At 44.9% G+C, this 12,289-nt stretch overlaps 1 protein-coding gene across 7 annotated transcripts in view; it reads right to left on the reverse strand.

Annotated features, from left to right (window-relative positions):
- BRDT (bromodomain testis associated) overlaps positions 1 to 8,792 on the reverse strand; it is a 64,950-nt gene extending 56,158 nt beyond the window's left edge. The window contains exons 1-2 of one of the 7 annotated variants that reach the window (XM_019029524.3): positions 8,710 to 8,792; positions 8,516 to 8,560 (exon numbers count right to left, since the gene is read on the reverse strand). The gene's annotated coding sequence lies outside the window, so the exon portion shown is untranslated. Of the gene's footprint in view, positions 1 to 5,895; positions 5,969 to 7,723; positions 8,180 to 8,239; positions 8,299 to 8,515 lie in introns of those variants that run through there. The other 6 variants (XM_055352127.2, XM_019029475.3, XM_019029586.3 and 3 more) reach the window with 6 other exon arrangements.
- Positions 8,793 to 12,289: the final 3,497 nt, after the last annotated feature.

The following is a 12,289-nucleotide window of genomic DNA, read 5'->3' on the forward strand; positions in this document are numbered from 1 at the left end:
AAACTTGGCCAGGCATGGTGGCTCACGCCTGTAATCCCAGCGCTTTGGAAGGCCGAGGCAGGTGGATCATTTGAGGTCGGGAGCTCGAGACCAGCCTGGCCAACATGGTGAGACTTCCCTGTCTCTAATAAAAATACAAAAGTTAGCCAGGCAATGTGGCACATTGCCAGTAATCCCAGCTGCTTGGAGACTGAGGCACAAGAATTGCTTTAATCTGGGAGGTGAAGGTTGTGAGCCAAGATGGCCCTACTAAACTCCAGCCTGGGTGACAGAGCAAGACTCTATCTCAAAAAAAAAACAAAAACAAAAACAAAAACAAAAAACAACAAAAAAACACAAAACTATAGAGATAGTAAAAAGATCAGCAGTTGCTAGGGGTTTGGGGAGGAGGGAATAGGCAGAGCACAGAGGATATTCAGGGAAGTGAGACTACCTTGTATGATAGTATAATGGTAGATCCATTTGTCAAAACTCATGGAATGTACACCAAAACAGAAACTATGGAAACTATTAATGTTGGGTGATGATGTGTCAATGTAGGTTCATTGATTGTAACAAACGTACCACTCTGGTGCTGTACTAGTGTTGAAACGGGGTAGATGGGAACACTGTTTACTGCTCAGTTTTGCTGTGAACCTAAACTCCTCTAAAACATAAAATTTTTTTTTTTTTTTGAGATGGAGTCTCGCTCTGTCGCCCAGGCTGGAGTGCAGTGGTGCAATCTCGGCTCACTCCAAGCTCCACCTCCCAGATTCAAGCCATTCTCCTGCCTCAGCCTCCAGAGTAGCTGGGACTACAGGCGCCCGCCACCACACCCAGCTAATTTTTTGTATTTTTAGTAGAGACAGGGTTTCACCGTGTTAGCCAGGATGGTCTCCATCTCCTGACCTCGTGATCCGCCTGCCTCGGCCTCCCAAAGTACTGGGATTACAGGCATGAGCCACTGCCCCCGGCCAAAAATAAAATCTATTAAAACACACATACAAATCCTCTCCACGTTCAGCGCTAACACAAAAGTTTTTGCTGTCCCACAAATCACAAATACCGTAAAACATTCCATAATTCCATATCCCTCACTGGCCTTCCTCAGTTACCTTCCTAGACTTCTCTGTAGTATTTAACATGGCTAAGTACATAGTACCTATAAATTACCTATAAAGCCTTTTTGCCAAAAATGTGAACAATTGAATGTAATCAAGATTTTCTATTTTTAAAAATTTTTTGGAGACAGGGTCTTGCTCTGTCACCCAAGCAGGGGTGCAGTGGCTCAATCATGGCTCACTGCAATCTTGAACTCCTGGGCACAAGCAATCCTCCTGCCTCAGTTTCCTGAGTAGGACTACAGGTACATATCACCATGCCTGGTTAATTATTTTTTCAGGGAAGCGGGGAAGCCAGAGTCTCACTGTTTCCCAGACTGGTCTCAAATTCCTGGCTTCAAGTCATCCTCTCACCTCAGCCTCCCAAAAGCGCTGGGGATTACAGATGTGAGACACCATGCCAGCCTAATCAAGCTTTTAGATATAACTTTTATTTTACAGAAAATTCAGGGACTTAGAGCTGTGCTGTATGATGGCCCCTAGTTAACCATAACAATTTAAATTACCCAAAACTTAATAGAATTAAAAACTTAGCCACATTTCAAGTGCTTAATAGCCACATGTGGCTAGCAGCTACTGTAGGAGACAATGCAGATATAGAACACTGCCATCACGGCAGAAAAGTTCTAAGGGACAGCGCTAAAATGGCCTATTTTACAAAAGTCAAGGTCATTACAGAAAATAAGAAAAATGATCCTACATTAAGATCCATGACATACAACTCAGGAAAAGCAGGCAGGGGGTGGGGGGGGCAGGAAAAACCATGATAACCAAACTCAATTGGTTATTCTATATCAAATCTTGGTTTTAAAACATCAGCCATATTTCCAGCCAGAAAGGTGGCAAAAGAAAAAAAGAAAAAGATCGGTCATAACAAACATTTTGAGACAACTAGGGAAATCTAGGGGATTGTTCATCTTGACAGATGTAATAGCAAGGTGTACAGGAAAAAATGTTAAGTGTTGCTCAAAAAAACTTGTGAAGTCATATCTGTAATATATCTTTAAAAGGCCTGTGGGAAGGCTATATAGAAAAGCAAATATGGCAAAATGTTGACAACTGCTGATATAGATTTTTTTGTACTATTTTACCTTTCTGTACACTTGAAAATTTTAATAACAGCCTTATACACTGTAATTGAGGGCCACAGATGGCCTGAACATGAATGCACCAAACATTAACAAATAATTCTGATATCATTGTCACTGGGCAAAACAATAGCTAATATCTGATAATCTGATTATCGTCTCAGTGGTGAACTCTCTGCATTTCTTGGCTGGAGGCCCTGGTTTCTAATGTGAAGTGAAGCTCACCATCCAGCAATATATGACTAAAAATTTTCCCTTTTATAATGTATCCACTGTCATTACCCATCTTACTGTTTCAATTACTTTAATCTTCTGTTTCTTTTAAACGTTTAAAAATGGGCTTATGTGGCTTTTTACGATACTTTGCAAATTTCTATGCTAGACAGTTGTCAATTTTACTATTTCATTTTCCCTAAAGCCTTTAATTTTAGCTCTTAATTTTTAATAACAAACAGAAGAAGCCACCACAAGAGTCCTACAAAAGAACCCAAAAGAGGTTTTTGTTGTTGTTTTGTTTTGTTTTTAACACAGAGTCTCACTCTGTCTCCCAGGCTGGAGTGCCATGGAGCAATCTCAGCTCACTGCAACCTCTGCCTCCAGGGTTCAAGCGATTCTCCTGCCTCAGCCTCCCTAGTAGCTGGGATTACAGGGAGGCATTACACTACACCCAGCTAATTTTTGTATTTTTAGTAGAGATGGGATTTCATCATGTTGGCCAGGCTGTCTTGAACTTCTGACCTCAAGTGATCCACCTGCCTCAGCCTCCCAAAGCACTGGGATTACAGGATTGAGCCACCGCACCCAGACAATTTTCATATTAATGGTGGGTCCTAACCGCTTGTCTAGTGTCAGAAGTAAACACGCTGGTTAATTTAAGGTTCTCTCTAAAAAGCACTTACACTCACATTCCAATATGCCATCTTAAGGAGGGGAAAAAGTACAGAGTTACCATTATACTGGCAACTATAATCTGCAGTCTAACCCATCTAAGTGAAAGTCCACTGTTTTTTTGTTTTGTTGAGACAGGGTCTTGCTTTGTCACCCAGGCTGCAGTGCAGTGGCATGATCACTGCTCACTGAAGCCTCAATCTCGGGCTCAAGCCATCCTCCCACATCAGCCTCCCAAGTAGCTGGGACTACAGCTGCATGCCACCACACCTGGCTAATTTTTGTAATTTTTTTAGTAGAGATGAGGGTTCACCATGCTGCTCAAGCTGGTCTTATTAAACTCTTGGTCTCAAGTGATCCTCCCACCTCAGCCTCCCAAAGTGCTGGGATTACAGGCGCGAGCCATCACACCCAGGCTCCACTATTGCTTCTAATGTTTATAGTGAGTTGTCATTTTGTTATTTCTGCTTTCAAAACATTTTTTACCTGTGGATATATCTCTAGAAAGATGGGTCATACCCGGTGGCTCATGTCTGTAAACCCAACACTTTGAGAGGCCAAGGTGGGAAGAACACTTGAGCCCAGGAGTTTGAGACTATCTTGGGCAACATAGTGAGATCTTGTGTCTACATAAAATACAAAAAATAACTGGGCATCATGGAGCACACCTGTAGTCCCAGCTACTCTGGAGGCAGAGGTGGGGGGATCACTTGAGCCCATGAAGTCGAGGCTGCAGTGAGCCATGATTGCACCACTGCACTCCAGCCTAGGTGACAGAGTGAGAACTTGCCTCAAAAAAAAAAAAAAAAAAAAAAATGCCAAGCATCGTGGCTCGCACCTAAAATCTCAGCACTTTGGGAGGCCAAGGCAAATGGATTACCTGAAGTCAGGAGTTTAAGACCAGCCTGAGCAACATGGTGAAACCCTGTCTCTACTAAAAATACAAAAATTTGCCAGGTGTGGTGTCATGTGCCTGTAGTCCCAGCTACTTGGGAGGCTGAGGCAGGAGAATTGCTTGAATCCCAGAGGGGGAGGTTGCAGTGAGCTGAGATCACGCCACTGTACTCCAGCCTCGGCAACAGAGGGAGACTCTCTCAAAAAACAAAACAAACAAAAAAAACAGGTAGGAGAAGAAAATGGTAAGTAAAAAAAAAATGTGTCATGAGCAGATGAAATCTAATGTCAAGAATTCAGTGTTACATAGTAACCACTCATTACAACTGTTCAAAAACAATGTATCATAAATGATAATGAAAAGTTCAATTCACTTTGTTGAAGACAATCACACAATAGTGTAGCATCCCCTTGTTACATCAGTCTATGGTTGAATGAATAAATTGCCTGAAAACCACGTCTCTTGCCCACTCAATAACTCTCAAATAACCTTGGGAACTCTGAAAAGAATCTTTTTCTTGCTGTCACCCAGGCTGGAATGCAGTGGCATGAACTCGGCTCACTGGAACCTCTACCTCCCAGGTTCAAGCGATTCTCCTGCCTCAGCCTCCCAAGAAGCTGGGATTACAGGCACCCGCCATCATACCTGACTAATTTTTGTATTTTTAGTAGAGATGGGGTTTCACCATATTGGCCAGGCTGGTCTTGAACTCCTGGGCTCAAGCAATCCTCCTGCCTCAGCATCCCAAAGAGCTGGGATTACAGGCGTGAGCCACAACACCCAGCTGACAAATTTTTGAATTCCCTCAGTGATTACTAACTGTAATCAGTTATTAAATTGTATTGCCCTAAGTGCATACTTCAATCTCAGGAAACAGCACAGCATAGAACTAAAGAGCTTGGATTCTGGAGGTCAAAAGTAACCTGGCCCTTGATGAGCTTATACACTAATTCCAAATCCTACACCATCAAATGAGCAGTCTCCAATCCAAGGGAGAAAATAGTTTCTGCAAACTTAGATCAGGCTTCAATTTGGGCCAGAGGTAATTCATAGAAATGATTTACAATGTTGGGGTGGAGGGAGGGGGGAGGGATAGCATTAGGAGAAATATCTAATGTAAATGATGAGTTAATGGGTGCAGCACACCAACACGGCACATGTATACATATGTAACAAACCTGCACGTTGTGCACATGTACCCTAGAACTTAAGTATAATAATAAAGAAAAAAAGAAATGAATTACAATAGTCCTTACAATGACTCAATCTTCTCATTTGCTTCTCCCTTCAGTCTAAGGATAAGGCACTTTTTCTATCTAGAACTCTTTTCCCAGGGACTCTAGGTAACACTCCCCCATCACCCCTGGAAGGCCCTTGGTCCCTCTTTTTTTTTTTTTTTTTTTTGGAGATGGGTCTCACTACGTTACCCAGGCTGGTCTTGAACTCCTGGGCTCAAGCACTCCTCCACCTGCCTCAAGCTCCCCAAGTGCTAGGATCACAGGCATGAACCATTGTGCTGGTTTATCTTTTCTGTATCTTCAACAGATGGCCTGGTCCATCTTTTCTGTATCTTCGACATTTATCTACTAGCTTCCCTCCATATAAACTTTGTCAAGTCTCCTTTAAAATTCTTCCCTTAATCCTATCATTTTCTTATGGCCTCAATCTTTTCTTCCATACCTCAACCCAGAGCATTTTCCACCTTTCTTCTCTTACTGAAGCGGACTCATAGCATTCAGCCGAAGAGCCCCTTTCTGGCCAGTGCACCTGCCAGACTGCAGAGGAAGCCAGAGAGCTTCAATTAAGCCCTTCAGCATGATCCTGTGGCCTCTCTCTTCACCCACTGTCTTTACAGCCTACTTCACACTTGGCTTTTCCCCCAACATTCCTCTAAAACTCCCCTTACACTAAGATTAACACTTACCATGCTAAATTGTTAAATCTAATGAATTATTTTTGACTCTTAACTTGACCTCCCAGGAACATCTGCACTGAACTATTATGACTCTTAAAATGCTCTTCTGGTTTCCAGGATACCATTTTCCAAATTCTATTTGTTCATTTATTGAATATGTACTAACATAAAGCACCTACAAATGGTGCCAAAACATTGAGCTAGAATTTGGGGATACAGTCTCTTTGCAGAGTTTTTTGTATTTTTTATAGAGATAGGGTCTCACTATATTGCCCAGGCTGGTCTCAAACTCCTGAACTCAGGCGATCCTCTGACCTTGGCCTCCCAAAGTGCTGAGATTACAGGCATGAGCCACTGCACCTGGCTAATATTTTTTTGTATTTTTAGTAGAGATGGGGTTTCGCCATGTTGGCCAGGCTGGTCTTGAACTCCTGGCTGCCCGATTCAACTTGCCAAAGTGCTGGGATTACAGGCCTGAGCCACCTCGCCTTCCCCACTTCGGAGTCTCGCTCTGTCGCCCAGGCTGGAGTGCAGTGGTGTGATCTCCGCTCACTGCAACCTCCGCCCCTCCAGGTTTAAGCAATTCTCTGCTTCACCCTCTGGAGTAGCTGGGATTACAGGCGCCTGCCACCACGCCCGGCTAATTTTTTTGTATTTTTAGTAGAGATGGGGTTTCACCATGTTGGCCAGGCTGGTCTTCAACTCCTGACCTCGTGATCCACCCCCCTCGGCCTCCCAGAGTGCTGGGATTACAGGCGTGAGCCACCGCGCCTAGCCTTTTTTTTCCTTTTTTTTTAATTCCATCTATACACACCCCCCCACCGCCCTGCCGCCCCGCCTTATGCCAATCTCAGCCACTTCAAAGTATCAAATACATGGGCACAAATGACTGCTGAATATAATTTAAATATTCGAGATACTTACTATTTTCCTATTCTCCATCCAATAAACCACTGCTTTTATTCAATCACTAGTCACCACATAAATTATGCAATGGTGTTGCTTAAGATCATACAGTTCAACTCACTGTCCTTCATGCTATACAAACCCCTTTATAATCTGCCCCCTTACTAGACTCATCTCTTGCTACTTCACCAATTCCCAACACGGTCAGCCACAGTGAGGCAGGGTATCTGTAGTACTAGCTAGCCAGTAGGCTTAGGCAGAAGAATCGCTTGAGGTCAGGAGTTCAGGCTGTAGTTGGCCATGACAGTGCCTGTCAATAGCCCCTGTACTCCAACCTGGGCAACACAGCAGGCCCATCTCTTTTTTTTTTTTTTTTTTTTTTTTTGAGACGGAGTCTCACTGTCATCCAGGCTAGAGTGCAGTGGCCCGATCTCAGCTCACTGCCACATCCACTTCCTCCTGGGTTCAAGCAATTCTCCTGCCTCAGCCTCCCAACTAGCTAGGACTACAGGCACCCACCACCATGCCCGGCTAATTTTTGTATTTTTAGTAGAGATGGGGTTTCGCCTTGTCGGCCAGGCTGGTCTCAAACTCCTGACCTCAGGTGATCCACCCGCCTCGGCCTCCTAAGTGCTGGGATTACAGGCGTGAGCGACTCGGGCGATCCTGAGATCGCCCAACCATAGCAGCTATCTGTATTAAAAAAAAAAAAAAAAAAAAAAGCAATTATCCACTGTCACATCCTACTCGGTGTACATACATCCATGCCTTTGAGAAACTTCTCTTAACCTGAACTTCCTCCTCACTTTTTAGTCTAACTTCTGTTTGTCCCTCAAGATCAAGACGAGTTATCACTTCTGCCCAAGAGCCTCTCTCATTCCCTCCCATCCACCCAGGCCTTTCCCTTGAGTCCCAAAGTCCCTGTACATACCTCTTCCTTTTTTGGGGGAGCGGGGAGACGGAGTCTCACTCTGTCGCCCAGGCTGGAGTGCACTGGCGTGATCTCGGCGCACTGCAACTTCCGCCTCCTGGGTTCAAGCGATTCTCCTGCCTCAGCCTCCCGAGTAGCTGGGACTACAGGCGCCTGCCATCACACCCAGCTAATTTTTGTATTTTTAGTAGAGATGGGGATTTCATTATGTTGGCCAGACTGGTCTTGAACTCCTGACCTCAGGTGATCCACTTGCCTCGGCCTCCCGAAGTGCTGAGATTACAGGGGCGAGCCACTGCACCCGGCCTCCTCTATCTTAATTCTTAATACAGGCCAGCGCGCCTTGAAGTAAAGCCCACCACAATCCTGCAGTACCCAAAAGGGGGTTCAGCATGTTCCAGGGGCTTAATAAAGTTAATTGAATAAACAAATGAAGCAAGAACTCGAACTTCCCCGTCCCAAATGACCACTTGCAGAATAAACACAAAATTCCAGCTAAAGCTAAACGCTCCGTACTTTCTCCTGCATTTCCAAAATTACAGTACAGGCAGCAGCGATCCACACCAGTCCAAGACCTAAGAGGAACTACAAAGACCATGAGTATTTTTCAAAATGGGAGGAGGCAGTTGGACAACTGGACCTCCCACTCCCTCGCCCCAACCTCCTCCTTCCCAGCCCTCCCTTGAAGAAAAACCAGACATTTAGGGGAAAAGAGGGAGAGAGAGAAAAAGATCCCTTGGGGGCAACGAGCCTGAAGTTGGTAAGGCCAAAGGGAAGCGACTGGCAACTCACCTGGGCTGCAGGCACGAAGCGGGGTGGCCTTCTCAACTGCCCGGACTGTCGCACGATGTTGATGGGGTCGGGGAGGGGAGAGGGGGGAAAAAACGGTTGTTCCCACCCAAGGCCGCACCTCGGGGCCGGCCTAAGGCAGCACCCCCTGTGGAGGGTACATTACCTGTATGTTACCTGTATATTACAAAACGGACCTTATGTGATTGCCCCTTTCAGGCTGCACAAAATGAAGCGGTGCAGGGCAACAGTTCTCCCCGGTTCCTCGCCGCCAGTTTTTGTTGTAATGGCGGTCGCGCCACAGGCGCTTTTATAGAAGACCCCCCGCGGGCGGCCTGCCCATTGGTCTGAACCTGTCACGTGACCACACCCAGCCCCGGGCGGTGCAAAAAAGGTGTAGGAGTGTGAGCCGGGCAGCTCAGGCCTGTTAGGGCAGGCAGAGTGGGTTTGGGTGATTGCCGTGTAGAGAGCCGGGGGTTAGGAGTAGGAGCGCTACACTCAAGGCATTTGCTGTTAACACGACGTTTTCACTAATCAGTTAGCCTACTAGAGGTTCTTGAGTTTTGGCTTCTGATGTTTTCGTGGTTTTCACGCTTTTTTCCCCAGCCTTCTCCACAGTTCCTGTCTCTTGCACGTAGTGAGTGCTTGATCAATATTAGGTAGCAGCTGAGGCTAGAGACATGCTCTCTTTGGGTTTAAAGTGGCAATTTAAGAGCTGTTTCGCAACAGCTGCGTACTGATGAGTGAGTGATTTAGGATTTTGAGTCTTCGCAACTACCTCTTGATGGTTTGCAGATACTTTAGAGGTGCTAACATGTATCAGAAGAATATATTTAGTACAGTAGTTTCCCTTAGGATCAAATAGCAAACAACGCTTCTGAATTCCTAATACTCATTCGCAGTGGATGGATGGGAAGGGGAGGGCAAAAACAGCTGACAAGCTCCTCGCAAATCCGGCCAAAAAACCATCGATCTCCAGTTTCCTGAAGCGGAAGTCTGGGGGCCATTAACAGCTTGACACGTCTTAATTCAATCACTTTGATGTGGCAGGAAAGAACCAAGTGTTCACAAGAAAGCAACACACTTGATCTACTTACTAGACGTCACATAAATACCTGGATTGGCAAGCACTTTTTGTTTAGATTTAATTTTCGTGTTCTTGTTTTTGCTGTTTAAAATAGTATTAATGGTGTGGCTGCAGGCGCCTGCAATGCCCGTTACTGGGGAGGTTAAAGCGGAAGGCTCACTTAATCCCAAGGTTTCAAGGCCAGCCAGAGCAACAACGTGAAACTCTAATAGATTAGAGATTATATATAGAGATTATCTTATTGTTCAGGAAAAGAGTAGATGGGTACAGACTTAGGGTGTGACTCTCACATCATGAAAAATCTAAAGGAAGTCAAGGGAAATGAAAGAGAGGAATGACTCAGTACAAATTTTGCCCCAACTATCAACTTTTTGACCCTCCTTCTTCAGAATTAGTGGCAGGGAGACATGTACACTCTAGGTAAAGAAGACTGAGTGATTTTTTTGAGATTGAGTCTTGCTCTGTGGCCCAGGCTGGAATGAAGCAATGCAATCATAACTCAAGGTAGTCTCGAACTCCTGAGCTCAAGCATCCTCCTACCTCAGCCTCTCCAGGGACTGTAGGTGCAGACCACCACACTGCCTTCTGAACGATCTTTTAAAAAGCTTAATCTCAGGCTGGGCTCAGTGGTTCATGCCCGTAATCCCAGCACTTTGGGAGGCTGGGGGTGGGGGTGGGGGTGGGAAGGGGTAGATCACTAGGTCAGGAGTTCGAGACCAGCCTGACCAACATGGTGAAACCCTGTCTCTACTAAAAATACAAAAATTAGCCGGGCGTGGTGGCACGGGCCTGTAATCCCAGCTACTCAGGAGTCTGAGGCAGGAGAATCGCTTGAACCTGGGAGGTGGAGGTTGCAGTGAGCCGAGATCGTGCCACTGCACTCCAGCCTGGGCAACAGGGCGAGCCTGCATCTCAAACAAACAAACAAAAAGCTAAATCTCATCATGTTACCACCCTTAAAACCTTTCAATTACTTTCTATTATTTTTAGGATAAAAAGCAAACCCCTTAAGATGAGCTAAAAAGTCCTACATGCCTTCAGCTCCAACTACACCTTCAGTAGTGCCCCATCTTCAGCCAGTGACCTTTCAGCTGTTTCCAGGACCCTATCCTTTGTCTCTGGGCTTCTACAATTGGCTCTTTCATCCTTCCTCCGATCCCACACTGATTCCTCAACTCTCAAGCTGAAGTCATTTCCTCAAGGGGGCCTCCACTGGATTAGGTCTTCCTGTTAAACACTCTTATTACAACCTAATTAAATAGCACTAATTACAACTGTATAGCCAGTGGTATATTTAATGTCTATTTTCTGCACTAGACAGTATATACCATAAGTGCAAAGTATCAAAAACTTTTAAAGTATATTATCATTGAGTAAATTACCCTTCAATCCTACCTTTTTTTTTTTTTTGAGACAGGGTCTTGCTCTGTCACCCAGGCTGGAGGGCAGTGACATGATCATGGCTCACTGCAAACTCCACCTCCTGGGTTCAAGCTATTCTCCTGCCTCAGCCTCCCAAGTAGCTGGGACCACAGGCATGTGCAACCACGCCCAGCTAATTTTTTTTGTATTTTTAGGAGAGACGGGGTTTTATCATGTTGGTTAGGCTGGTCTTGAACTCCTGACCTCAAATGATTCGCCTGCTTTGGCCTCCCAAAATGCTGGGATTACAGACGTGAGCCACTGCACCAGGCCCTGCCTGGGTTTTAATGACTCTGGCGAATTAGATTTGAATTAAGGGGGTGGGGAGAGTAAAAAGACCAGATTTGAAGTTTCTTTTGTTTTCTATTATTTTTGTTTTCTTTTTTTTTTTAACTTGAAATGGCTGCAAAAATGGAGAATATGGAGAATGGGTTTATTTGGGAGGTAGACCTCCCCACCAGGATTTGGTATTAGATTAGATGTAAAGATGGTTTGGGTTGCATTGAGCATTTGGAGAATGGCACCATTTACTGAAAGGGAATCAGTCTTAGAAGGTTGAAGATCATTAGTTCAGTTTTGAATATTCTGTAAGATATCTAGGTGGAGATTTTGAATAAGAAGTTGATTAACCAGTTCAAAATACAGTCTAGGCTAAAGATGGGAAAGAAGGACAGGAAGGAGGTTAGGAGAGAGTGGAAATTTTTCTAAATAATTATTACAGAGAACAGAACAAGCTGATTGGAAATGTGCATTTAGTAAGACATACTTGAGACAGTGAAGACACAGAAATTGGTGACTGTTTGTGGAGAAATGAGGTAGTAGCATTGAGATTTGCCAGGGGTGTATGACAGAAAAATGGTAGGGGAAAGTAGCTTCAAAAATATTGAAAAGAAAGTGGGCTGGGCGCAGTGGCTCATGCCTGTAATCCCAGTACTTTGGGAGGCTGGGGTGGGCGGATTGCCTGAGATCAGGAGTTCGAGACCAGCCTGGCCGACATGGTGAAACCCCGTCTCTACTAAAAATACAAAAATGAGCCAGGTGTGGTGGTGGGTGCCTGTAATCACAGCTACTTGGGAGGCTGAGGCAGGAGAATCGCTTGAATCTGGGAGGTGGAGGTTGCAGTGAGCCAGGATTATACCACTGCACTCCAGCCTGGGCGACAGACTGAGACTCCGTCTCAAAAAAAAAAAAAAGAAAGTGGCTGAAGACTAGGATATTATGAGGCTATTCTATGACATATGGAAATACTCATAATTATGATTTTTTAA

This window comes from Gorilla gorilla, chromosome 1 (genome assembly GCF_029281585.2).
Source record: "Gorilla gorilla gorilla isolate KB3781 chromosome 1, NHGRI_mGorGor1-v2.1_pri, whole genome shotgun sequence".
Taxonomy (NCBI): Eukaryota; Metazoa; Chordata; class Mammalia; order Primates; family Hominidae; genus Gorilla; species Gorilla gorilla.